Source organism: Pseudophryne corroboree, chromosome 5, assembly GCF_028390025.1.
Source record: "Pseudophryne corroboree isolate aPseCor3 chromosome 5, aPseCor3.hap2, whole genome shotgun sequence".
Taxonomy (NCBI): domain Eukaryota; kingdom Metazoa; phylum Chordata; class Amphibia; order Anura; family Myobatrachidae; genus Pseudophryne; species Pseudophryne corroboree.
The window spans coordinates 268,699,517-268,727,218 of NC_086448.1; the positions used below are offsets into that span (position 1 = coordinate 268,699,517).

General features: G+C 48.1%; 1 protein-coding gene across 2 annotated transcripts in view; it reads right to left on the bottom strand.

Moving 5' to 3' along the window:
- The window catches only part of ANO10 (anoctamin 10), a 565,272-nt gene that overhangs the window by 528,716 nt on the left and 8,854 nt on the right, over positions 1-27,702 (bottom strand). The window lies entirely within an intron of this gene.

Here is a 27,702-nt window from a genome sequence, read left to right on the forward strand (position 1 = left end):
GGCAGCTGTGCAAGAAGCAAGTGCCATGGCTGATCAGTCAGAACACCCCTCAATAGTGACCTCAATGCCATGGAACATGCCATTGTGGTAACTAGTATGATGATAATAAGGGAATTTGAATATTTCAGAGAAGTGATAGCTCCAATCTGGGATCCGGATGATAGGTCGACAGTAAATAGAACAACAATAGGTTAACCATATATGGTCAACATGTATTAGGTCGACAGGTACAAAAAAGTCGACAGGTTCAGATAGTTGACATGAAAATGGCCGACACAGGGTTTTTTCCCCTAACGTTTTCATCATTTACCATCCACGTGGACTATGAATGGGAAAAGTAACCTGTGCCAAGTGCTGCGAGGCACCTTGCCCGAAACGTGGCGAGCAAAGCGATACAATAATTGGGGTCATATGTGGTTTAACAGAAAATATTACACCCCCAAACAACTGTGTCAACTATTTCTATGTCAACCTTTTCACCATGTCGACATTTCACATGTTGACCTATTTACCCTGTTGACCAAATGGGGTCGATTATTGACTGTAGACCTAATTCTGGTCGACCCAATGATCCACATCCAATAGGACCTGCTCGTATATAACCAGGGTTTAGATGCTATGGAAACTTCTGGTATACAGTGAAAAAAAACAATTAGACCGCTAAAGTTAGTCAGTCTGTCTATCCAACAATTATAACATGATATCAATGCACTTTAACCCTATTTTAAGCAGACACTAATCAACTTAAATAGGAGGGATAGATAAGTATGGAAAGCTTATGCCATGAATGCCCACCGGTATGGTAGAGTAGGATACAACACAGACAGTGCAGTATGGAGAGACAGGACCAGGTACTAGCTAGGTTTCCTTTCAGCTACAGTATTTATCCAGTTATTTAATCTAAAGGTTTCTGGGTGTTACGTTCCCTATAAATAGCACACACAAAAAAAAAAACTGTTACTATACTTAAAAGCTAAATAATCTATACAGTAAATTAAATTGCTTTGCCAACAATTCAACATACCCAATACCAGTGTTTGGCATGAAATGACAACAGTCATCATGTCGACATGAGAATATCAACATGGCCATAATGTCGATGTTGACCAAGTTGACATTCATGATGCAAAAAAAGTAATGAAATGTCGACCTGTTTGAATGTCAACATATAGTCCCTGGTGACCAGCAGCGACTTACCTTCTCTAGACAGCTGTGTCTTCTGGGTCCCAGCAGTCATGTGACCGTCCCTCTAGAGCAGGCATGTCCAAACTGCGGCCCTCCAGCTGCTGAGAAACTACACATCCCAGCATGCCCTGACACAGCTTTAGCATTCTCTGACAGCAAAACTGTGTCAGGGCATGCTGGGATGTGTAGTTTCACAACAGCTGGAGGTCCGCAGTTTGGACATGCCTGCTCTAGAGTCAGGTGTTGGTTCCGCTGGCATTCCCAGTGAGTATTTCCATGCTAACCCTAACTCCGATTTGTAGCCCTAGTGTGTAACCTTGACCCTCCCCTCTCGCTGCCTAACCCTAACCTCCTCCTAATGCCTAACCCTAATGTCGACATTTCACCTGTGGACATTCTGAGAAAGTCAACACATTGCCTGTCAGCATAATAACTATCGACATTGTGATGTTGACATTATGAATATCATTATTGTTAACTTTTTTACTATATCCCCCTTTTCTGACATATTTCAATACTCAGGGCATTTCTCGATGACAGTGTAATAGTCCCCATGCATTCTGTACAATGTGGTGCATATGTACATTGCCCGGGCCAACACCACAGTGGGCATAATAAAATGAAAAGTGAATATCTAAATACATAAAAGTGTCTAATATAAATCCAAAATATTTGGACATTTGTATGTACAGTATGCAGACATTATTTACATATTTATTGTCATTCTCTGGTCGATATTCAATCGTATCACGTCTGATCTTAGAGAAATCTGCAGTAACATTCAAATAATTAATTACTATATCAATAGCATACAACAGTGTCTGAAAGAGAAGCATGAGCATACACAAACAAAACACAATTTACGCTTAAAAATAAGAATTTACTTACCGATAATTCTATTTCTCGTAGTCCGTAGTGGATGCTGTGGACTCCGTAAGGACCATGGGGAATAGCGGCTCCGCAGGAGACTGGACACAAATAGAAAGCTTTAGTACTACCTGGTGTGCACTGGCTCCTCCCCCTATGACCCTCCTCCAAGCCTCAGTTAGGATACTGTGCCCGGACGAGCGTACACAATAAGGAAGGATTTTGAATCCCGGGTAAGACTCATACCAGCCACACCAATCACACCGTATAACTTGTGATCTGAACCCAGTTAACAGTATGATAAACAGAGGAGCCTCTAGAAAAGATGGCTCACTACAACAATAACCCGATTTAGTTAACAATAACTATGTACAAGTATTGCAGACAATCCGCACTTGGGATGGGCGCCCAGCATCCACTACGGACTACGAGAAATAGAATTATCGGTAAGTAAATTCTTATTTTCTCTGACGTCCTAGTGGATGCTGGGGACTCCGTAAGGACCATGGGGATTATACCAAAGCTCCCAAACGGGCGGGAGAGTGCGGATGACTCTGCAGCACCGAATGAGAGAACTCCAGGTCCTCCTCAGCCAGGGTATCAAATTTGTAGAATTTTGCAAACGTGTTTGCCCCTGACCAAGTAGCTGCTCGGCAAAGTTGTAAAGCCGAGACCCCTCGGGCGGCCGCCCAAGATGAGCCCACTTTCCGTGTGGAATGGGCTTTTACAGATTTTGGCTGTGGCAGGCCTGCCACAGAATGTGCAAGCTGAATTGTACTACAAATCCAACGAGCAATAGTCTGCTTAGAAGCAGGAGCACCCAGCTTGTTGGGTGCATACAGAATAAACAGCGAGTCAGATTTTCTGACTCCAGCCGTCCTGGAAACATATATTTTCAGGGCCCTGACTACGTCCAGCAACTTGGAGTCCTCCAAGTCCCTAGTAGCCGTAGGTACCACAATAGGCTGGTTCAGGTGAAACGCTGAAACCACCTTAGGGAGAAATTGAGGACGAGTCCTCAATTCTGCCCTATCCGTATGAAAAATTAGGTAAGGGCTTTTATAGGATAAAGCCGCCAATTCTGACACGCGCCTGGCTGAAGCCAGGGCGAACAGCATTACCACTTTCCATGTGAGATATTTTAAGTCCACAGTGGTGAGTGGTTCAAACCAATGTGATTTTAGGAACCCCAAAACCACATTGAGATCCCAAGGTGCCACTGGAGGCACAAAAGGAGGCTGTATATGCAGCACCCCTTTGACAAACGTCTGAACTTCAGGAACTGAAGCCAGCTCTTTTTGGAAGAAGATCGACAGGGCCGAAATTTGAACCTTAATGGACCCTAATTTTAGGCCCATAGACAGTCCTGTTTGCAGGAAGTGCAGGAAACGACCCAGTTGAAATTCCTCTGTAGGGGCCTTCTTGGCCTCGCACCACGCAACATATTTACGCCAAATACGGTGATAATGCTGCACGGTTACATCCTTCCTGGCTTTGATCAGGGTAGGGATGACTTCATCCGGAATGCCTTTTTCCTTCAGGTCCGGCGTTCAACCGCCATGCCGTCAAACGCAGCCGCGGTAAGTCTTGGAAAAGACAGGGTCCCTGCTGGAGCAGGTCCCTTCTTAGAGGTAGAGGCCACGGGTCCTCCGTGAGCATCTCTTGAAGTTCCGGGTACCAAGTCCTTCTTGGCCCATCCGGAGCCACGAGTATAGTCCTTACTCCTCTCCTTCTTATGATTCTCAGTACCTTGGGTATGAGAGGCAGAGGAGGGAACACATACACTGACTGGTACACCCACGGTGTTACCAGAGCGTCCACAGCTATTGCCTGAGGGTCCCGTGACCTGGCGCAATACCTGTCTAGTTTTTTGTTGAGGCGGGACGCCATCATGTCCACCTTTGGTTTTTCCCAACGGTTCACAATCATGTGGAAGACTTCTGGGTGAAGTCTCCACTCTCCCGGGTGGAGGTCGTGTCTGCTGAGGAAGTCTGCTTCCCAGTTGTCCACTCCCGGAATGAACACTGCTGACAGTGCTATCACATGATTTTCCGCCCAGCGAAGAATCCTTGCAACTTCTGCCATTGCCCTCCTGCTTCTTGTGCCACCCTGTCTGTTTACGTGGGCGACTGCCGTGATGTTGTCTGACTGTATCAGCACCGGCTGACCTTGAAGCAGGGGTCGTGCTAGGCTTAGAGCATTGTAGATGGCCCTTAGCTCCAGGATATTTATGTGAAGTGATGTCTCCAGGCTTGACCATAAGCCCTGGAAATTTCTTCCTTGTGTGACTGCTCCCCAGCCTCTCAGGCTGGCATCCGTGGTCACCAGGACCCAGTCCTGAATGCCGAATCTGCGGCCCTCTAGAAGATGAGCACTCTGCAACCACCACAGAAGAGACACCCTTGTCCTTGGGGACAGGGTTATCCGCTGATGCATCTGAAGATGCGATCCGGACCATTTGTCCAGCAGATCCCACTGAAACGTTCTTGCGTGGAATCTGCCGAATGGAATCGCTTCGTAGGAAGCTACCATTTTTCCCAGGACTCTTGTGCATTGATGCACTGAGACTTGCCCTGGTTTCAGGAGGTTTCTGACTAGTTCGGATAACTCCCTGGCCTTCTCCTCCGGAAGGAACACCTTTTTCTGGACTGTGTCCAGAATCATCCCTAGGAACAGAAGACGTGTCGTCGGAGTCAGCTGCGATTTTGGGATATTTAGAACCCAGCCGTGCTGCCGTAGCACTACTTGAGATAGTGCTACTCCGACTACTAACTGTTCTCTGGATCTTGCTCTTATCAGGAGATCGTCCAAGTAAGGGATAATTAAAACGCCTTTTCTTCGAAGAAGAATCATCATTTCGGCCATTACCTTGGTAAAGACCCGGGGTGCCGTGGATAATCCAAACGGCAGCGTCTGAAACTGATAGTGACAGTTTTGTACTACAAACCTGAGGTACCCTTGATGAGACGGGTAAATGGGGACATGGAGGTAGGCATCCTTGATGTCCAGAGACACCATATAGTCCCCCTCTTCCAGGTTCGCGATCACTGCCCTGAGTGACTCCATCTTGAATTTGAACCTCTGTATGTAAGTGTTCAAAGACTTCAGATTTAAAATAGGTCTCACCGAGCCGTCCGGCTTCGGTACCACAAACAGCGTGGAATAATACCCCTTCCCTTGTTGCAGGAGGGGTACCTTGATTATCACCTGCTGGGAATACAGCTTGTGAACTGCCTCCAATACTGCCTCCCTGTCTGAGGGAGACGTTGGTAAAGCAGACTTCAGGAACCGGCGAGGGGGAGACGTCTCGAACTCCAATTTGTACCCCTGAGATACTACTTGAAGGATCCAGGGGTCCACTTGCGAGTGAGCCCACTGCGCGCTGAAATTCTTGAGACGGGCCCCCACCGTGCCTGAGTCCGCTTGTAAGGCCCCAGCGTCATGCTGAGGACTTGGCAGAAGCGGGAGAGGGCTTTTGTTCCTGGGAATTGGCTGTCTGTTGCAGTCTTTTTCCCCTTCCTCTGTTCCGGGGCAGAAAGGAGGAACCTTTTGCCCTCTTGCCCTTATGGGGACGAAAGGACTGAGCCTGATAAGACGGCGTCTTTTTATGCTGAGAGGCGACCTGGGGTAAAAATGTGGATTTCCCAGCAGTTGCCGTGGCCACCAGGTTCGATAGACCGACCCCAAATAACTCCTCCCCTTTATAAGGCAATATTTCCATATGCCGTTTAGAATCCGCATCACCTGACCACTGTCGCGTCCATAACCCTCTTCTGGCAGAAATGGACAGCGCACTCACTCTTGATGCCAGAGTGCAAATATCCCTCTGTGCATCTCGCATATATAGAAATGCATCTTTTAAGTGCTCTATAGTCAACAATATACTGTCCCTATCCAGGGTATCAATATTTTCAGTCAGGGAATCCGACCAAGCCACCCCAGCGCTGCACATCCAGGCTGAGGCGATTGCTGGTCGCAGTATAACACCAGTATGTGTGTATATACTTTTTAGGATATTTTCCAGTTTTCTGTCACCTGGTTCCTTGAGGGCGGCCGTATCAGGAGACGGTAACGCCACTTGTTTTGATAAGCGTGTGAGTGCTTTATCCACTCTAGGGGGTGTTTCCCAACGCGCCCTATCCTCTGGCGGGAAAGGGTATGATGCCAATAACTTTTTAGAAATTATCAGTTTTTTATCGGGGGAAACCCACGCTTCATCACACACCTCATTTAATTCATCTGATTCAGGAAAAACTACGGGTAGTTTTTTCACACCCCACATAATACCCTTTTTAGTGGTACTTGCAGTATCAGAAATGTTTAAAACCTCTCTCATTGCCGTGATCATGTAACGTGTGGCCCTACTGGAAGTCACGTTTGTCTCCTCACCGTCGACACTGGAGTCAGTATCCGTGTCGACGTCTGTATCTACCACCTGAGGTAACGGCCGTTTTAGGGCCCCTGATGGTTTCTGAGACGCCTGGACAGGGACTAACTGATTAGCCGGCTGTCTCATGTCATCAACTGTCTTTTGTAAGGAGCTGACACTGTCACGTAAATCCTTCCATACAGCCATCCACTCAGGTGTCGACTCCCTAGGGGGTGACATCTCTATTATAGGCAATTGCCCCACCTCCACATCATTTTCCTCCTCATACATGTCGACACAAATGTACCGACACATAGCACACGCACAGGGAATGCTCTGATAGAGGACAGGACCCCACTAGCCCTTTGGGGAGACAGAGGGAGAGTATGCCAGCACACACCAGAGCGCTATATATATATATATATATATAGGGACAACCTTATAAAAGTGTTTCTCCCTTATAGCTGCTGTATTGTTAATAACCCGCCAATTAGTGCCCCCCTCTCTTTTTTACCCTGTTTCTGTAGTGCAGGACTGCAGGGGAGAGTCAGGGAGACGTCCTTCCAGCGGAGCTGTGAGGGAAAATGGCGCCTGTGTGCTGAGGAGATAGGCTCCGCCCCCTTCTCGGCGGCCTTTCTCCCGCTTTTTGTGAAAATCTGGCAGGGGTTAAAATTCATCCATATAGCCCAGGGGTTATATGTGATGTATTTTTAGCCAGCCAAGGTGTTTCTATTGCTGCTCAGGGCACCCCCCCCCTAGCGCCCTGCACCCTCAGTGACCGGAGTGTGAAGTGTGCTGAGAAGCAATGGCGCACAGCTGCAGTGCTGTGCGCTACCTTGTGGAAGACAGGATGTCTTCTGCCGCCGATTTTCCGGACCTTCTTCTTGCTTCTGGCTCTGTAAGGGGGCCGGCGGCGCGGCTCTGGGACCGAGCTCCAAGGCTGGGCCTGTGATCGGTCCCTCTGGAGCTAATGGTGTCCAGTAGCCTAAGAAGCCCAATCCACTCTGCACGCAGGTGAGTTCGCTTCTTCTCCCCTTAGTCCCTCGATGCAGTGAGCCTGTTGCCAGCAGGTCTCACTGAAAATAAAAAACCTAAACTAAAACTTTCACTAAGAAGCTCAGGAGAGCCCCTAGTGTGCACCCTTCTCGTTCGGGCACAAAAATCTAACTGAGGCTTGGAGGAGGGTCATAGGTGGAGTAGCCAGAGCACACCAGGTAGTACTAAAGCTTTCTATTTGTGCCCAGTCTCCTGCGGAGCCGCTATTCCCCATGGTCCTTACGGAGTCCCCAGCATCCACTAGGACGTCAGAGAAATTGTAAATTAAAAGAGAACCCTGGGCTGCACAGCCAATTTCTACGGCATGAAATTTGGGAATGCTCCACCACATGGGAGTTCCTACAGAGGAGGGGGCCCGTGTGCAGATTCTGGGTGGGCCTCCGCCTCTCCACGGCACAGTAGACTCTGGCAATGGGGGTCATTCCAAGTTGATCGCTAGCTGGTGTTGTTCGCAGCGCGGCGATCAGGCAAAAAATCGTCACTTCTGCGCACTGCGCACTCGCGACGTACTTTCACAAAAGCCGACAAAAGAATGAAAGCAGATGGTATACGTTACACAGAGCACCACATGGGTCAACAAGAAAATAAGATTTTACTTACCGATAAATCTATTTCTCGGAGTCCGTAGTGGATGCTGGGGTTCCTGAAAGGACCATGGGGGAATAGCGGCTCCGCAGGAGACAGGGCACAAAAAGTAAAGCTTTTCCAGATCAGGTGGTGTGTACTGGCTCCTCCCCCTATGACCCTCCTCCAGACTCCAGTTAGGTACTGTGCCCGGACGAGCGTACACAATAAGGGAGGATTTTGAATCCCGGGTAAGACTCATACCAGCCACACCAATCACACCGTACAACTTGTGATCTAAACCCAGTTAACAGTATGATAACAGCGGAGCCTCTGAAAGATGGCTTCCTTCAACAATAACCCGAATTAGTTAACAATAACTATGTACAATTATTGCAGATAATCCGCACTTGGGATGGGCGCCCAGCATCCACTACGGACTCCGAGAAATAGATTTATCGGTAAGTAAAATCTTATTTTCTCTATCGTCCTAGTGGATGCTGGGGTTCCTGAAAGGACCATGGGGATTATACCAAAGCTCCCAAACGGGCGGGAGAGTGCGGATGACTCTGCAGCACCGAATGAGAGAACTCCAGGTCCTCCTTAGCCAGAGTATCAAATTTGTAAAATTTTACAAACGTGTTCTCCCCTGACCACGTAGCTGCTCGGCAGAGTTGTAATGCCGAGACCCCTCGGGCAGCCGCCCAAGATGAGCCCACCTTCCTTGTGGAGTGGGCCTTTACAGATTTAGGCTGTGGCAGGCCTGCCACAGAATGTGCAAGTTGGATTGTGCTACAGATCCAACGAGCAATCGTCTGCTTAGACGCAGGAGCACCCATCTTGTTGGGTGCATACAATATAAACAACGAGTCAGATTTTCTGACTCCAGCTGTCCTTGCAATATATATTTTTAATGCTCTGACAACGTCCAGTAACTTGGAGTCCTCCAAGTCACTTGTAGCCGCAGGCACTACAATAGGCTGGTTCAGATGAAATGCTGACACCACCTTAGGGAGAAAATGCGGACGAGTCCGCAGTTCTGCCCTGTCCGAATGGAAAATCAGATATGGGCTTTTGTAAGATAAAGCTGCCAGTTCTGACACTCTCCTGGCCGAAGCCAGGGCTAGAAGCATGGTCACTTTCCATGTGAGATATTTCAAATCCACCTTTTTTAGTGGTTCAAACCAATGAGATTTTAGGAAGTCCAAAACCACATTGAGATCCCACGGTGCCACTGGAGGCACCACAGGAGGCTGTATATGCAGCACTCCCTTAACAAAGGTCTGGACTTCAGGGACTGAAGCCAATTCTTTTTGAAAGAAAATCGACAGGGCCGAAATTTGAACCTTAATAGATCCCAATTTGAGACCCATAGACAATCCTGATTGCAGGAAATGTAGGAATCGACCCAGTTGAAATTCCTCCGTCGGAGCACTCCGATCTTCGCACCACGCAACATATTTTCGCCAAATTCGGTGATAATGTTGCACGGTTACTTCCTTCCTTGCTTTAATCAAAGTAGGAATGACTTCTTCCGGCATGCCTTTTTCCTTTAGGATCCGGCGTTCAACCGCCATGCCGTCAAACGCAGCCGCGGTAAGTCTTGAAACAGACAGGGACCCTGCTGAAGCAAGTCCCTCCTTAGAGGTAGAGGCCACGGATCTTCCGTGATCATCTCTTGAAGTTCCGGGTACCAAGTCCTTCTTGGCCAATCCGGAACCACTAGTATCGTTCTCACGCCTCTTTGCCGTATAATTCTCAATACTTTTGGTATGAGAGGCAGAGGAGGAAACACATACACCGACTGGTACACCCAAGGCGTTACCAGCGCGTCCACAGCTATTGCCTGCGGATCTCTTGACCTGGCGCAATACCTGTCCAGTTTTTTGTTGAGGCGAGACGCCATCATGTCCACCATTGGTCTTTCCCAACGGGTTACCAGCATGTGGAAGACTTCTGGATGAAGTCCCCACTCTCCCGGGTGAAGATCGTGTCTGCTGAGGAAGTCTGCTTCCCAGTTGTCCACTCCCGGGATGAACACTGCTGACAGTGCTATCACATGATTCTCTGCCCAGCGAAGAATCCTTGCAGCTTCTGCCATTGCACTCCTGCTTCTTGTGCCGCCCTGTCTGTTCACATGGGCGACTGCCGTGATGTTGTCCGACTGGATCAACACCGGTTTTCCTTGAAGCAGAGGTTCTGCCTGGCTTAGAGCATTGTATATTGCTCTTAGTTCCAGAATGTTTATGTGAAGAGACGTTTCCAGGCTCGTCCATACTCCCTGGAAGTTTCTTCCTTGTGTGACTGCTCCCCAGCCTCTCAGGCTGGCGTCCGTGGTCACCAGGATCCAATCCTGTATGCCGAATCTGCGGCCCTCCAATAGATGAGGACTCTGCAACCACCACAGAAGAGACACCCTTGTCCTTGGAGACAGGGTTATCCGTAGGTGCATCTGAAGATGCGACCCTGACCATTTGTCCAACAGATCCCTTTGGAAAATTCTTGCGTGGAATCTGCCGAATGGAATTGCTTCGTAAGAAGCCACCATTTTTCCCAGGACTCTTGTGCATTGATGTACAGACACCTTTCCTGGTTTTAGGAGGTTCCTGACAAGCTCGGATAACTCCTTGGCTTTTTCCTCCGGGAGAAAACCCTTTTTCTGAACCGTGTCCAGAATCATCCCTAGGAACAGCAGACGAGTTGTCGGCATTAACTGGGATTTTGGAATATTCAGAATCCACCCGTGCTGTTTTAGCACTTCTTGAGACAGTGCTAATCCCATCTCTAGCTGTTCTCTGGACCTTGCCCTTATTAGGAGATCGTCCAAGTATGGGATAATTAATACGCCTTTTCTTCGAAGAAGAATCATCATCTCGGCCATTACCTTTGTAAAGACCCGAGGTGCCGTGGACAATCCGAACGGCAGCGTCTGAAACTGATAGTGACAGTTTTGTACAACGAACCTGAGGTACCCCTGGTGTGAGGGGTAAATTGGAACGTGGAGATACGCATCCTTGATGTCCAAGGATACCATAAAGTCCCCCTCTTCCAGGTTCGCTATCACTGCTCTGAGTGACTCCATCTTGAACTTGAACTTCTTTATGTACAGGTTCAAGGACTTCAGATTTAGAATAGGCCTTACCGAGCCATCCGGCTTCGGTACCACAAAAAGAGTGGAATAATACCCCTTCCCTTGTTGCAGAAGAGGTACCTTGACTATCACCTGCTGAGAGTACAGCTTGTGAATGGCTTCCAAAACCGTCTCCCTTTCGGAGGGGGACGTTGGTAAAGCAGACTTCAGGAAACGGCGAGGTGGATCTGTCTCTAATTCCAACCTGTACCCCTGAGATATTATCTGCAGGATCCAGGGATCTACTTGCGAGTGAGCCCACTGCGCGCTGTAATTTTTGAGACGACCCCCCACCGTCTCCGAGTCCGCTTGAGAAGCCCCAGCGTCATGCTGAGGCTTTTGTAGAAGCCGGGGAGGGCTTCTGATCCTGGGAAGGAGCTGCCTGTTGCTGTCTCTTCCCTCGACCTCTGCCTCGTGGCAGATATGAATAGCCCTTTGCTCTCTTATTTTTAAAGGAACGAAAGGGCTGCGGTTGAAAGGTCGGTGCCTTTTTCTGTTGGGGAGTGACTTGAGGTAGAAAGGTGGATTTCCCGGCTGTAGCCGTGGCCACCAAATCTGATAGACCGACTCCAAATAACTCCTCCCCTTTATACTGCAAAACTTCCATATGCCGTTTTGAATCCGCATCGCCTGTCCACTGTCGCGTCCATAAAGCTCTTCTGGCCGAAATGGACATAGCACTTACCCGTGATGCCAGTGTGCAGATATCCCTCTGTGCATCACGCATATAAAGAAATGCATCCTTTATTTGTTCTAACGACAGTAAAATATTGTCCCTGTCCAGGGTATCAATATTTTCAATCAGGGACTCTGACCAAACTACCCCAGCACTGCACATCCAGGCAGTCGCTATAGCTGGTCGTAGTATAACACCTGCATGTGTGTATATACTTTTTTGGATATTTTCCATCCTCCTATCTGATGGATCTTTAAGTGCGGCCGTCTCAGGAGAGGGTAACGCCACTTGTTTAGATAAGCGTGTTAGCGCCTTGTCCACCCTAGGAGGTGTTTCCCAGCGCTCCCTAACCTCTGGCGGGAAAGGGTATAATGCCAGTAATTTCTTTGAAATTATCAGCTTTTTATCCGGGGCAACCCACGCTTCATTACACACGTCATTTAGTTCTTCTGATTCAGGAAAAACTATAGGTAGTTTTTTCACACCCCACATAATACCCTGTTTAGTGGTACCTGTAGTATCAGCTAAATGTAACGCCTCCTTCATTGCCAAAATCATATAACGTGTGGCCCTACTGGAAAATACGGTTGATTCGTCACCGTCACCACTGGAGTCATCGCCTGTGTCTGGGTCTGTGTCGACCGACTGAGGCAAAGGGCGTTTCACAGCCCCTGACGGTGTTTGAGTCGCCTGGACAGGCACTAATTGATTGTCCGGCCGTCTCATGTCGTCAAACGACTGCTTTAGCGTGTTGACACTATCCCGTAGTTCCATAAATAAAGGCATCCATTCTGGTGTCGACTCCCTAGGGGGTGACATCCTCATATTTGGCAATTGCTCTGCCTCCACGCCAATATCGTCCTCATACATGTCGACACACACGTACCGACACACAGCAGACACACAGGGAATGCTCCTAACGAAGACAGGACCCACTAGCCCTTTGGGGAGACAGAGGGAGAGTTTGCCAGCACACACCAAAAGCGCTATATATATATATCAGGGAAAGCCTTATAATAAGTGCTCCCTTATAGCTGCTTTGTTATATCAAAATATCGCCATAAATTTGCCCCCCCTCTCTGTTTTACCCTGTTTCTGTAGTGCAGTGCAGGGGAGAGACTTGGGAGCCGTCCTGACCAGCGGAGCTGTGAGAGGAAATGGCGCCGTGTGCTGAGGAGATAGGCCCCGCCCCTTTTCTGGCGGGCTCGTCTCCCGCTATTTAGAGAAATCAGGCAGGGGTTAAATATCTCCATATAGCCTCTGGGGGCTATATGTGAGGTATTTTTAGCCTTTATATAGGGTACATTTGCCTCCCAGGGCGCCCCCCTCCCAGCGCCCTGCACCCTCAGTGACTGCCGTGTGAAGTGTGCTGAGAGGAAAATGGCGCACAGCTGCAGTGCTGTGCGCTACCTTTAGAAGACTGCAGGAGTCTTCAGCCGCCGATTCTGGACCTCTTCTGACTTCAGCATCTGCAAGGGGGCCGGCGGCGCGGCTCCGGTGACCATCCAGGCTGTACCTGTGATCGTCCCTCTGGAGCTTGATGTCCAGTAGCCAAGAAGCCAATCCATCCTGCACGCAGGTGAGTTGACTCCTTCTCCCCTCAGTCCCTCGCTGCAGTGATCCTGTTGCCAGCAGGAATCACTGTAAAATAAAAAACCTAGCTAAACTTTTTCTAAGCAGCTCTTTAGGAGAGCCACCTAGATTGCACCCTTCTCGGCCGGGCACAAAAATCTAACTGGAGTCTGGAGGAGGGTCATAGGGGGAGGAGCCAGTACACACCACCTGATCTGGAAAAGCTTTACTTTTTGTGCCCTGTCTCCTGCGGAGCCGCTATTCCCCCATGGTCCTTTCAGGAACCCCAGCATCCACTAGGACGATAGAGAAAGATAGATGTAAAGAATACTCAGTGATACATCCCTTTTGTATGTGTAGAATAGTTCTTTCCAAGGGTTAGATTTCTTCTACTCCCGTACAATCAGCATATAGGGAGAAAACAGATAATACAACATGTGTGGTACAGTATTTTTTAATCACACATAAAAACACACAATTTGTGCAAATAGCAATAAAGGACTTCGAACAGATACGTCCTGAGTGCTGTGGAAAATATGGACAGGCTGTAAAATTACCAGAAAACTATGAGAACCGGTGGAAAACAGTTCTCAATTAAAGCTCTTTAATATATCACCAGTATGGTCCTCCCGGGTAGGCAGTCTGGGATAAGTTCCTGGCAATGGTCAAGTCCTCCACTTCCCTCAAGCAAAACTCCAGGGTGCACTGTTCCAACAAGAGCCAACGCGTTTCAACCCTGTACTTAGGGTCTTTATCAAGGCAATGAATGGAAATGTCTCTCTCCCATTTCACAAAAGCCGATGTAGTTTTACACAAGGTCTAGCAACGCTTTTCAGTCGCACTGCTGGCCGCAGAGTGATTGACAGAAAGTGGGTGTTTCTGGGTGGTAACTGACTGTTTTCGGGGAGTGTGTGTAAAAACGCAGGCGTGCCAGATAAAAACGCAGGAGTGGCTGGGGAAACGGGGGAGTGGCTGGACGAACGCAGGGCGTGTTTGTGACGTCAAAACAGGAACTAAACAGACTGAAGTCATCGCAAGGTAGGAGGTCTGCAGCTACTCTGAAACTGCACAATCTTTATTAGTAGCAATGCTGCGACCCTTTCGTTCGCACTTCTGCTAAGCTAAGATACACTCCCAGAGGGTGGCGGCTTAGCGTTTGCACTGCTGCTAAAAGCAGCTAGCGAGCGATCAACTCGGAATGAGGGCCATTGTGCCAGAATCTATTGCGCACGCACAGGTCTCCGGAAACCTGGCACTTGCCATGTTCCGAAGACTAATCACAACTGTTCATGTGTGGTGGCCATTTTGCCGGTGTTGTTTGTCACAGATGCAGTGCTGATAAGGGACTCCAGAAAGGTAAGTAATTAAATATGGCTGTAGTGTGTGCGGTGTGAGCCCCCTGTAGAAACACCATTGCTCCTCCGCCAAAAGGGAACATAGAATCACAATGTGTTGACATTATTGAGTTATTTTCTGCCCAGAGCTTCTGAGCAGCTCTCATACCTTTATTATATTAGACATAGACAGCTCCCTACCAATAAGACTGCACCCGGGAGCCAGTATATTTGTTTTATGTAATAATTAGGGGTTTGCCTTGTCAATGGACTGTAGATGCTTATAAATATTACATTAAAATCTTGGATTAACAGTCATTTGGTAAAAATATAATTCAATGTTTAAACAGCGCTTCATTACCACCACAGAGTAAGCACTGGTTTCATGCTCTCACCTTTTAGACCAGAGCTTCTCAAACTGTGTGTCGCAACACCTTAGTGTGCCACGAGTTAGTTGCTGGCGTGTCATGTACAATTACAGTTGGCAGACACAAAAAAATTACACACATTGACAGAAAAAAATAAGATTTTACTTACCGATAAATCTATTTCTCGTAGTCCGTAGTGGATGCTGGGGACTCCGTCAGGACCATGGGGATTAGCGGCTCCGCAGGAGACAGGGCACAAAAATAAAGCTTTAGGATCAGGTGGTGTGCACTGGCTCCTCCCCCTATGACCCTCCTCCAAGCCTCAGTTAGGATACTGTGCCCGGATGAGCGTACACAATAAGGAAGGATTTTGAATCCCGGGTAAGACTCATACCAGCCACACCAATCACACCGTACAACTTGTGATCTGAACCCAGTTAACAGTATGACAACGTAGGAGCCTCTGAACAGACGGCTCACAACAAGAACAACCCGATTTTTTTGTAACAATAACTATGTACAAGTATTGCAGACAATCCGCACCCAGCATCCACTACGGACTACGAGAAATAGAATTATCGGTAAGTAAATTCTTATTTTCTCTAACGTCCTAGTGGATGCTGGGGACTCAGTCAGGACCATGGGGATTATACCAAAGCTCCCAAACGGGCGGGAGAGTGCGGATGACTCTGCAGCACCGAATGAGAGAACTCCAGGTCCTCTTTAGCCAGGGTATCAAATTTGTAGAATTTTACAAACGTGTTCTCCCCCGACCACGTAGCTGCTCGGCAGAGTTGTAATGCCGAGACCCCTCGGGCAGCCGCCCAAGATGAGCCCACCTTCCTTGTGGAATGGGCCTTGACAGATTTAGGCTGTGGCAGGCCTGCCACAGAATGTGCAAGTTGAATTGTGCTACAAATCCAACGAGCAATCGTCTGCTTAGAAGCAGGAGCACCCAGCTTGTTGGGTGCATACAGTATAAACAGCGAGTCAGATTTTCTGACTCCAGCCGTCCTTGAAATATATATTTTCAATGCCCTGACAACGTCCAGCAACTTGGAATCCTCCAAATCGCTAGTAGCCGCAGGCACCACAATAGGCTGGTTCAGGTGAAACGCTGACACCACCTTAGGCAGAAAATGAGGACGCGTCCGCAGTTCTGCCCTGTCCGAATGGAAAATCAGATATGGGCTTTTATACGATAAAGCCGCCAATTCTGACACTCTCCTGGCTGAAGCCAGAGCCAGTAGCATGGTTACTTTCCATGTAAGATATTTCAAATCCGCCGATTTGAGTGGCTCAAACCAATGGGATTTGAGAAAATCCAAAACTACATTAAGGTCCCACGGAGCCACTGGGGGCTGTATATGTAGTACTCCTTTTACAAAAGTCTGGACTTCAGGAACTGAAGCCAATTCTTTCTGGAAGAAAATTGACAGGGCCGAAATTTGAACCTTAATGGACCCCAACTTGAGGCCCATAGACAATCCTGTTTGCAGGAAATGTAGGAATCGACCCAATTGAAATTCCTCCGTGGGGGCCTTCCTGGCCTCACACCACGCAACATATTTTCTCCAAATGCGGTGATAATGTTGTGCAGTCACCTCCTTCCTGGCTTTAACCAGTGTAGGAATGACCTCTTCTGGAATGCCTTTTTCCCTTAGAATTCGGCGTTCAACCGCCACGCCGTCAAACGCAGCCCTTGGAATAGACACGGTCCCTGCTGAATCAGGTCCCGTCTTAGAGGTAGAGGCCATGGATTTTCCGTGAGCATCTCCTGAAGTTCCGGGTACCAAGTTCTTCTTGGCCAATCCGGAGCCACGAGTATCGTTCTTACTCCCCTTTGCCGTATAATTCTCAGTACTTTGGGTATGAGAGGCAGAGGAGGAAACACATACACTGACTGGAACACCCACGGTGTTACCAGAGCGTCCACAGCTATTGCCTGAGGGTCTCTTGACCTGGCGCAATACCTGTCCAGTTTTTTGTTGAGGCGAGACGCCCTCATATCCACCTTTGGTTTTTCCCAACGGTTCACAATCATGTGGAAGACTTCTGGATGAAGTCCCCACTCTCCCGGGTGTAGATCGTGTCTGCTGAGGAAGTCTGCTTCCCAGTTGTCCACTCCCGGAATGAACACTGCTGACAGTGCTATCACATGATCTTCCGCCCAGCGAAGAATCCTTGCAGCTTCTGCCATTGCTCTCCTGCTTCTTGTGCCGCCCTGTCTGTTTACGTGGGCGACTGCCGTGATGTTGTCTGACTGGATCAACACCGGCTGACCCCGAAGCAGGGGTTTTGCCAGGCTTAGAGCATTGTAAATCGCTCTTAGCTCCAGGATATTTATGTGAAGAGACATCTCCAGGCTTGACCATACTCCCTGGAAGTTTCTTCCCTGTGTGACCGCTCCCCAGCCTCTCAGACTGGCATCCGTGGTCACCAGGACCCAGTCCTGTATGCCGAATCTGCGGCCTTCTAACAGATGAGCACTCTGCAACCACCACAGAAGAGACACCCTTGTCCGTGGCGATAAGGTTATCCGCTGATGCATCTGCAGATGCGATCCGGACCATTTGTCCAGCAGATCCCACTGAAAAGTTCGTGCGTGGAATCTGCAGAATGGGATTGCTTCGTAAGAAGCCACCATCTTTCCCAGGACTCTTGTGCATTGATGCACAGACACTTTTCCTGGTTTTAGGAGGTTCCTGACAAGTTCGGATAACTCCTTGGCTTTCTCCTCCGGAAGAAACACCTTTTTCTGAACCGTGTCCAGAATCATTCCCAGGAACAGCAGACGTGTTGTCGGGGTCAACTGAGATTTTGGGAAATTCAGAATCCACCCGTGTTGTTGCAGCACTACTTGGGTTAGTGCTACTCCGTCCTCCAGCTGTTCTCTGGACCTTGCCCTTATCAGGAGATCGTCCAAGGGATAATTAATACGCCTCTTCTTCGCAGAAGAATCATCATTTCGGCCATTACCTTGGTAAAGACCCGAGGTGCCGTGGACAATCCAAACGGCAGCGTCTGAAACTGATAATGACAGTTTTGCACCACGAACCTGACGTACCCTTGATGTGAAGGGCAAATTGGGACATGCAGGTAAGCATCTTTTATGTCCAGGGACACCATAAAGTCCCCTTCTTCCAGATTCGCTATCACTGCTCTGAGTGATTCCATCTTGAACTTGAATTTTTGTATGTACAGGTTCAAAGATTTCAGATTTAGAATAGGTCTTACCGAGCCGTCCGGCTTCGGTACCACAAATAGCGTGGAGTAATACCCCTTTCCCTGTTGTAGGAGGGGTACCTTGACTATCACCTGCTGAGAAAACAGCTTGTGAATGGCTTCCAATACCGTCGCCCTGTCTGAGGGAGACGTTGGCAAAGCAGACTTTAGGAACCGGCGAGGGGGAGACTTCTCGAATTCCAACCTGTAACCCTGAGATACTACCTGCAGGATCCAGGGGTCCACCTGTGAGCAAGCCCACTGCGCGCTGAAATTCTTGAGTCGACCCCCCACCGCTCCTGAGTCCGCTTGTAAAGCCCCAGCGTCATGCTGAGGGCTTTGCAGAACCCGCGGAGGGCTTCTGTTCCTGGGAAGGGGCTGCTTGCTGCCCTCTCTTACCCTTTCCTCTGCCTCGGGGCAGATATGACTGTCCTTTTGCCCGCTTGTTCTTATAGGACCGAAAGGACTGCGGTTGAAAAGACGGTGTCTTTTTCTGTTGGGAGGGGGTCTGAGGTAAAAAGGTGGATTTCCCGGCAGTTGCCGTGGCCACCAAATCCGATAGACCGACGCCAAATAATTCCTCCCCTTTATACGGCAATACTTCCATATGCCGTTTGGAATCCGCATCACCTGACCACTGTCGTGTCCATAAACTTCTTCTGGCAGATATGGACATCGCACTTACTCTCGATGCCAGAGTGCAAATATCCCTCTGAGCATCTCGCATATAAAGAAAAGCATCCTTTAATTGCTCTAAAGTCTGTAAAATACTGTCCCTATCCAGGGTATCAATATTTTCAGTCAGGGAATCCGACCAGACCACTCCAGCACTGCACATCCAGGCTGAGGCGATGGCTGGTCGCAGTATAACACCAGTATGTGTGTATATACTTTTTAGAGTAGTTTCCAGCCTCCTATCAGCTGGATCCTTGAGGGCGGCCGTATCAGGAGACGGTAACGCCACTTGTTTTGATAAGCGTGTGAGCGCCTTATCCACCTTAGGGGGTGTTTCCCAGCGCGCCCTAACCTCTGGCGGGAAAGGGTATAATGCCAATAACTTTTTAGAAATTAGCCCTTTTCTATCTGGGTTAACCCACGCTTCATCACATACATCATTCAATTCCTCTGATTCAGGAAAAACTACAGGTAGTTTTTTCACCCCCCACATAATACCCCTTTTTGTGGTACTTGTAGTATCAGAGATATGCAAAGTCTCCTTCATTGCCGTGATCATATAACGTGTGGCCCTACTGGAAAATACGTTTGTTTCTTCACCGTCGACACTAGATTCAGTGTCCGTGTCTGGGTCTGTATCGACCGACTGAGGTAAAGGGCGTTTTACAGCCCCTGACGGTGTCTGAGACGCCTGGGCAGGTAACAACTGGTTTGACGGCCGTCTCATGTCAACTGATTTTTGTAATGTGCTGACATTATCACGTAATTCCATAAACAAAGCCATCCATTCCGGTGTCGACTCCCTAGGGGGTGACATCACCATTACCGGCAATTGCTCTGCCTCCACACCAACATCGTCCTCATACATGTCGACACACACGTACCGACACACAGCAGACACACAGGGAATGCTCTATTGAAGACAGGACCCCACTAGCCCTTTGGGGAGACAGAGGGAGAGTTTGCCAGCACACACCCAAGCGCTATAATATATATGGGAACAACCCTATATAAGTGTTGTATCCTTATAGCAGCTTAAATATATTAATATCGCCAAAAAAAGTGCCCCCCCTCTCTGTTTTACCCTGTTTCTGTAGTGCAGTGCAGGGGAGAGTCCTGGGAGCCTTCCTCACAGCGGAGCTGAGCAGGAAAATGGCGCTGTGTGCTGAGGAGAATAAGCCCCGCCCCCTATTTCGGCGGGCTCTTCTCCGGAATCTGTGAGATCTGGCAGGGGTTAAATACATCCATGTAGCCTCAAAGGGCTATATGTGATGTATTTTTAGCCATAAAAAGGTATTATATATTGCTGCCCAGGGCGCCCCCCCAACGCCCTGCACCCTCCGTGACCGCTGTGTGAAGTGTGCTGACAACAATGGCGCACAGCTGCAGTGCTGTGCGCTACCTCAGGAAGACTGAAGAGTCTTCTGCCGCCTGCTTCTGGACCTCTTCCATCTTCGGCATCTGCAAGGGGGGTCGGCGGCGCGGCTCCGGGACGAACCCCAGGGTGAGACCTGTGTTCCGACTCCCTCTGGAGCTAATGGTGTCCAGTAGCCTAAGAAGCCAATCCATCCTGCACGCAGGTGAGTTCACTTCTCTCCCCTAAGTCCCTCGATGCAGTGAGCCTGTTGCCAGCAGGACTCACTGAAAATAAAAAACCTAAAAACTTTTTCTAAGCAGCTCTTTAGGAGAGCCACCTAGATTGCACCCTGCTCGGACGGGCACAAAAACCTAACTGAGGCTTGGAGGAGGGTCATAGGGGGAGGAGCCAGTGCACACCACCTGATCCTAAAGCTTTATTTTTGTGCATTGTCTCCTGCGGAGCCGCTAATCCCCATGGTCCTGACGGAGTCCCCAGCATCCACTAGGACGTTAGAGAAAAAAGGTCAGGTCCCGCACTGGTAGTGTGTGCTTTGGATACAATAAGGTTAAGATATTCACATGGACCACCTTCCACAAAAGAAACGTAGTGCTTTAGTATAGTGCCACAGTGTTTGCCATCTTCTGCACAAGTGTCTGCACCAATGTGGCATTTTGGAGGTAGTCAGAGCACTTAGGGGCTAATTCAGGTTGGATCGCAAATCTCGATCCAATTTGAATTATTGCGTTTGCCCCCCGGGCGCAGCGCTAGTCATGCGCATGCGCCCACACATTCTGCGGGCGCTCCACAGAAATTGTGAACGCCTTTGCCTGTCAATCAGGTGGAGACGGAGTGTTGCGGGGGCATTGCCTGTAAACGGGGGACATGATGTCACACGCAGCTAGCGCGATAGGGAACATGGCAGCGGGCCTCCTGCGGGCGCAGCTAAACTGCGCCGGCAGGAGGCATCCTTAATTTCTGCTAACAAACAGAAATTGCAATGCATTCGCAATTTCTGCTTGTTGAAGGGGGGGAGGCGGCGGTCAGCATGCTGGGCGGCCTTGCCCTGCGATGGGCGGTTCCCAGCATGCTAACAAAAGGATTGCAAATTCTGCTAATTAGCAGAATTTGCAATCCTTACTGAATTAGCCCCTTAGTCCCATAACCCCAAAGGCAGTTTAAAATATGGAACAAAGGGCCTTCCTTGATTTAAGGGTCCATGTGCACTGCACACCCTTCAATTCATTGTACATAACATTTAAAGATGGTTTTCAGGGACAACAGTAACCTGTGTTACATGTAATGTTCCTTACAATTAAATCGGACATCCAGAACCAATAATTGTGCAGAAGATCAGTCTTAAAAGGGGAGTTCCACTTTTACTTTTTTAATTAGGGGCCCGCAAACGAAGACCTGTAATATCATTGACTATCCTATAGTAACAGGCATGAAATATATACCTATTTAGTCAATAGCTACAACCAATTATTTTCTCCACAAGCCCAGAGCCCACTAGTTAAATACATACATGAACAGTGGCGGATCCAGGGAGGGGGCACTCGGGCCCGTGCCCCCCCCCTGTCATTTGTGGCCCCAACCCTATGTGTCCCCGGCGCCGCAAAGGAGATGACGGGCGCCCGCTGAGATTGTGTTACCAGTGGAAGCCCGTCTCTCCTCACCGTGAGCCGGCGCCAGGAGCTCAGTACTGAGCTCCGGCTTCCGGCGTTGTCACTGTGCGGCGTGCGCTATGGGAGAGACGTCAGTCATGACGTCTCTCTCATAGTGCTGAGGAGTGGACGCCAAGAGAGAAGGACTGCAGCGGTCTGGAAGCGGGAACGGGGCACAGTAAGTATGATGTTTTTTTTCTTCCTTAGTGCAGCGGGGGCATCTACTGGGGGCAAACTATTGGGGGACCTTACTACTGGGGGGCATCAACAAGGGGCATTACTACTAGGGGTGGGCATTACTACTGGGGCAAACTACTGGGGGCATTATTACTGGGGGGCATCTACTAGAGGCATTACTACTGGGGGGTCATCTATTGGGGGCAAACTCCTGGGGGGCATTACTACTGGGGGACATTTTTACTGGGGGGCATTATTACTGGTGGCATCTACTGGGGGCATTACTACTGGGGGGCCATCTATTGGGGGCAAACTCCTGGAGGGCATTACTACTGGGGGCAGCTACTGGGGGACATTTTTACTGGGGGGCATCTGCTGGGGGCAAACTAATGGGGGACATTATTACTGGTGGCATCTACTGGGGGCATTATTACTGAGGGGGTCATCTATTGGGGGCAAACTCCTGGGGGGCATTACTACTGGGGGCAAACTACTGGAGGACATAATTACTGGGGGGCATCTACTGGGGGCAAACTACTGGGGGACATTATTACTGGGGGACAACTGCTCCTCACACGCTGCACCCTGCCTCTCACACCCTGTCCCTCACACGCTGCCTCCTGCCCCTCACACGCTGCCTCCTGCCCCCTGCACCTCACACGCTGCCCCCTGCACCTCACACCCTGCCCCCTGCCTCTCACACCCTGCCCACTATACCCTGCCCCTCACACGCTGCCCCCTGCCCCTCACACGCTGCCCCCTGTACCCAGCACCTCACACACTGCCCCTCACACGCTGCCCTCTGCCCCTCAAACGCTGCTCCCTGCACTGAAGCCGCACGCAAATGTACCTGCCTCTTCCATGGTGCCCCCCCTATCATTTTTTTCTGGATCCGCCCCTGTACATGAATAGCTTACCCAGTGCATCATGCCCTAAAAAAAAAAAAATTAAGTGATGGAGTAAGCTTTCTACTGTCCTCTGCTCCTGCCAAGACATTCCCCCTGCTCCTCCTTTGAGATCCATACAATCCAAATATTTGTTCCACTCCACCTTCGCATTGCAGTGACCTATGGTGGTCATTCCGTGTTAATCGCTAGCTAGCAGTTTTTAGCAGCCGTGCAAACGCTATGCCGTCGCCCACTGGGAGTGTATTTTAGCTTAGCAGAAGTGCGAACAAAGGGATCGCAGAGCAGCTACAAAATATTTTTGTGTAGCTTAAGAGTAGCTTCAAACCTACTCAGTGCTTGCGATCACTTCAGACCATTCAGTTCCTGACTTGACGTCACACACCTGCCCAGCGTTCGCCCAGCCACGCCTGCGTTTTTCCTGGCACGCCTGCGTTTTTCTTAACACTCCCTGAAAACGGTCAGTTGACACCCAGAAACGGCCTCTTCCTGTCAATCACTCTGCGGCTGCCAGTGCGACTGAAAAGCATCGCTAAACCCTGTGTAAAACTACATCGTTCGTTGTTAAAGTACGCCGCGCGTGCGCATTGCGCAGCATACGCATGCGCAGAAGTGCCATTTTTTTTTGCATCATCGCTGCACAGCGAACGAATGCAGCTAGCAAACAACTCGGAATGACCCCCTATATCTCTTCTGGGTCAACATACCAGCTCCTTGACAACTTTGATGATCAGATCTCACTTCCTGTTCACCTAACTATCCATACTCAAAAGTACAGAGGGTCTCAACATCCCCACTGATGACCCTACTGAAAATGCCACCTTAAGCTCATCTTGCTTCTTCCTTATGCTATCTCCAGCTCATCTGGATAGACACTCCTTGTTCTACTGTCTCTGTCCTTTCTGATTTCTCCAACTTGACCCCCCTGCTGCCACACCTTGCCTCCTTCACATCCCTGGCTTACAAATCCAATCCCAAACTGACCGGATGCACCCATGCCAAGTAATCACAGATTTGGATTGGTTCTCATGAGACCTGAGCCAATAGGGGATTTCCTCTTACTGTCAGTAACCTGTCACTGACCCCACCCACTGCACAGTGGATAGGTATTTTGCAGCCACCACCAGGTTCTACCACCGGCCCTGGAACCACTTGCTGCTGTGTATGTGTGGACACGTTGCTAACACACCTCCTGACTGGCATCGGTTGACCCCCACTGGTCACTCACAATTGACCAGGCCCTGCACAGTACCTGGCAGAGAGAGGAGCACCAATAGCTCCTGTTCAAAGTGACAGGCTATATTCAATTGCTTCTGCCGTGGGCGCCCATTACATATCACTCATGTTACGCCCAAATGCTTGTGGATTAGACGCATAAATCAACAAAACCTGTGCAAACTACTGAATGCGCTCCCAGACAACAGTTTGGGTGTCCAAGGGTCAAACTGTGGAAGGGATTCTATTCGCCACCTCAGGAGGGTGCAAGCAAAAATAATGGGCAACAGCATCACTTGCTCCCAGTGGCACAAACAATTTAATAGCTCCCAGTCACTGTAGATGGGAACTGCAGCGTTGATATACGATTTCCCCTAATTTGTCCACAGTGTGAGATCAATGGGAGGATGCTGCCATGGTTGTTATGTTATTTGAAACATTGTAACGGTGTTGCATTATCGCCTTAAGCATGATCGGAAAGCATAATTTTTAATGTTAATAAGCTTACACTGTTTAAATGCTTTAAATAAAGAACACAACTGTGTTAATATTGTCCTGTTGATATCATGCTGTCAACATATTGACTGTCGACAGAATGAATATCAGTAAAGTAAGTACTTGCTGATGATAGCAATTTATAGATTTAGACAAGGATGCTAACAAAATAATTTGATTCCCAAAGAAAAGAACAGATACTTTAATTCAGCTGAATGCGTAGTACCATTCTGCAATGGTACCCTTAAGTAGCTGAAGACTGCATTAAAGGTCATATTAATATTTATTAATAATTAATATAATTATTATCAACAGTTCCATATATAGCGCAGCATATACCTTTGCAATACAATTGGAAACAACAGTGATAGAACAAACTGGGCAATAACAGGCAGACATGGAGGATGGCCTGCTCGCAAGTTTATAATCTATAGAAAATATGTCACTTTTGGAAACACATACACTACAATGCAATGTGCAGATGTGCCTTCATATGATTCATTTGGTATATGGCACTTGTATATTGACTCTGTTAAGGAAGTGCCGCAGCTCTTTTCCAATACAAGTTCTGCTCTGCTTCATGTACAGACTCAGTTATTACATGAATCAGTACAGTCTCCCAGTGCGTCCTAGTCACATTGCATTGCGATTAAGCGCTGTATGGGACCTGGCTGCTCACTCACATGAGACTTCTCAAGCTGCCTGGCGTATTGAGGTTAGATGTATGAGGACACATCTTTATTTCCTTAAAATGAATGCACGCATCAAGACCAAACTTTCAGTGCTCTAAAACTTAAAACTCAATGAGGTGAAAAATGCTATTCCAGGAATTTCTAGGTGTAAATCACCGGGATTTGATTTCATACAGATTGGTAAGAATATTATGCTGAGGAATTATGTGGCTTTGTTTACTGCTTACATTAACAGTGTTAACTACCGCATTAATTGCAGTTATCTCTCATTAAGGTGAACAGTAAATATATTAACTGTAAATATATTATTATTATTATTAACAGTTTAATATATAGCACAACAGATTCCATTGCGCTTTACAGTTAGACACAAAAATGATAAAATAAAAACAAAACAAAAAAAATTGGACACAACAGTGATAAAACAAAACTGGGTAAAACAGACAGTTATAGATGTAGGAGGGCCCTGCTCGGAAGCTTATAATTTATAGGGAAGTAGGCATTGATACACAAGGATAGGTGTTATCTATTGAATAATGGTCCACCAGATTGCAAAGGTTCTTAATGGGCTGTAGGATATGGTAACACAGCAATGTTGGCCTGTGGTCAGGAAGATGGGAAAGTGAAAAAGAGCAAATATGTGTGGATGTGTGTGGAATCTACAATGGGGATGTAATTGAATAGGAAAGTTTATGAGGGCAGTTTCCGGAATCTGATGCGCTTGCCTGAAGAGGTGAGATTTCAGGAAACGCTTGAAGGTTTGGAGAGTCTTACTGTTGGAGGGTATTCCACAGAGTGGGTGCAGTCCGAAGAAAGTCCTGCAATCATGAATGGGAGTGCGGATGAGAGACGTAGATCTTGTGAAGAGAGGTCAGGTTGGGAGCAGGGAAGGATGCTGCCCCAGTGCTGCAGCACCATCCAAAGACTGTAGGGGGAGCTGACCAGGACATATGAACATACATGCAAAGTTGTATGTTACATATGTCCTGCCTTCCCCGGGAATCAGCAGCCGCTGCAGAATACCACACACTGCTCAGCCTGTCAATCATTCTTTAGCCCGCCCCAAGACTCCCATTAGCTGGTTTCACCGGAGCCCCGGGGCAGGCTCCTGTGATTGACAGGCTAAGCAGTATGTCCAATGCTGCGGCGGCTGCCGATTCCTGGGGAAGGAAGCCAGGACATATGTTACATACAACTTCTCCATGTATGTTCACATGTCCTGGCCAGCTCCCCATGCAGCTTTTGGACGGCACTGTGGCCCAGGGGCAGCAGCCACCACTGGTTGGGAGATATTTTCAGATAAGCAAAAGGATGTATATTGGTGTAGTTGAGTTAACGGCCTTGTGTGTGAATAAAAATATTTTATATACTAAATACGGTAAAATACAGGTAAACAATGAACGTCTAGCAAAGAAGATTAGCCTCGCAGCTGCATTTAAAATGGATTGTAGTGGTGAGAGTCTTTCTGGTAAGACCAGAAAGGAGACTATTGCAATAATCAATGCGGGAGATAATGAGAGCATGGATTCAAGTTTTTGCAGGTTCGTATTTTGGATATGTTTTTAGATGCATGTAGCATGATCTACAGGCAGATTCAATGTGGGGAACAAAGCATAGTTTAGAGTCGAGGATGACACCTAGGCAACAGGGTTGTGGGTGTAGGATTGACTGTTGAGCTCTCTACAGTGATAGAGATATCAGGTTGGTAACTACTATTAGTCAGTGGAAATATAATTAATTACATTTTGAAAATATTACATTTGAGGTGGCAAGATGACATCCAAGGTGAAATGGCAGAAAGGCATTCAGTGACATGGAACAAAACAAATGGTGACAAATCTGGGAAGGATAGGGTAGATTTCAGCAGGGTGTGCTGATTTAAATCAACTTGATTTAAATCACATGATTTAACAAAAAAAACTAATTTAAATCATAGGTGTTTATTGTTAAAATTAACATTGACATTTTTGATAGTCGGGTTTCAAGAATTCAATATATATTACAATAGATGTAGATTTAGAGTCTATATCCATGTGTCTACTGTTTTTATGGGTAATTGGCATAGGCATTCTGTGCTATAGTCCTTTGACCTTTGATTAGCTGCTCTACTAATAAAAGGTCTGTATCTTGCTGACCTAATTTAATTATGAGTCATGTGATACAAAGAGGCACA